Source organism: Archocentrus centrarchus, chromosome 7, assembly GCF_007364275.1.
Source record: "Archocentrus centrarchus isolate MPI-CPG fArcCen1 chromosome 7, fArcCen1, whole genome shotgun sequence".
Classification (NCBI taxonomy): Eukaryota; Metazoa; Chordata; class Actinopteri; order Cichliformes; family Cichlidae; genus Archocentrus; species Archocentrus centrarchus.
Window position 1 is genome coordinate 4,255,950 of NC_044352.1, and position 1,117 is coordinate 4,257,066.

Sequence of the window (1,117 nt, forward strand, 5' to 3'; positions counted from 1 at the left end):
CCTCATGTGAAAACGTCTTTTCTGTTAAATGTTTAAGTTTTAGTAAAATGGTAATTGTGTGTGTGTGTGTGTGTGTGTGTGTATGTATGTATGTATATATATATATATATATATATATATATATATATATATATATATATATATATATATATATATATATATATATATATATATATATATATATATATATATATAATTACACACACACACACACAGAGGTGGGAAGTAACGAAGTACAAATACTTTGTTACTGTACTTAAGTAGATTTTTCAGGTATCTGTACTTTACTTAAGTATTTATTTTTCTGAGTACTTCTTACCTTTACTCCCTACATTTTTACACAAGTATCGGTACTTTCTACTTCTTACATTTTCAAACAGACTCGTTACTTTTTAACACGTCAGAGAGAAATTTGCATTTCCGGTCAGTGCGCCTCAAACATCAAACGATCTGAGCCTAAACGGAGGAATAATAACATAAGAGACAATCGTACTGCGTATCCTCCATCACCGGAGCTTATCTCGTACAAAGAGATTAAATACGCAAACCCATATAATTAATGTATCATTTATAGCGCTATAATCGGGCCGGACCGAGTCCGTAAGTTGCGCTGCGGCACATAAACAGCTTAGCTAGCGCTACTGAAGAGGAGCGAGCATGAAGGGAGTAACGTGTGGCAGGTAAATGCAACGTTTCTAAATGCTCAACAAATATCAGCAGACACACAAAGTGTGTGCAGTTTGTCACACAGTGTGTCTGCTAGCTAAAAGAAGAGCTGCTGTATTTCAGGGAGAGCAAAGAGAGAGAAGTTCACTCAGAGATGGAGAAAGAGGACAGGAGAGGAAGAAGAGAGGTTAGAATTAAAGGTAAGGACTGGAAAATAAACTGAAGTATGCTGACTTTGTGTAATTCAGAGATTCTATGAAAATACTGCAGTTTAGTGTTTAATAAATAGGTTAGCTTGTTGTACTTACTACAGTAAAGCTCTGTGTTGGACTGGAGCACAGTGTTTGTGTTCATGGTCAGAGTTACAGGTTACATCAGTGCAGCAGAGATGAGTTTGAATCAAAGCTGCTGATGCTGAGATTCATTCACTGAATCCAACATTTCTGCAGCC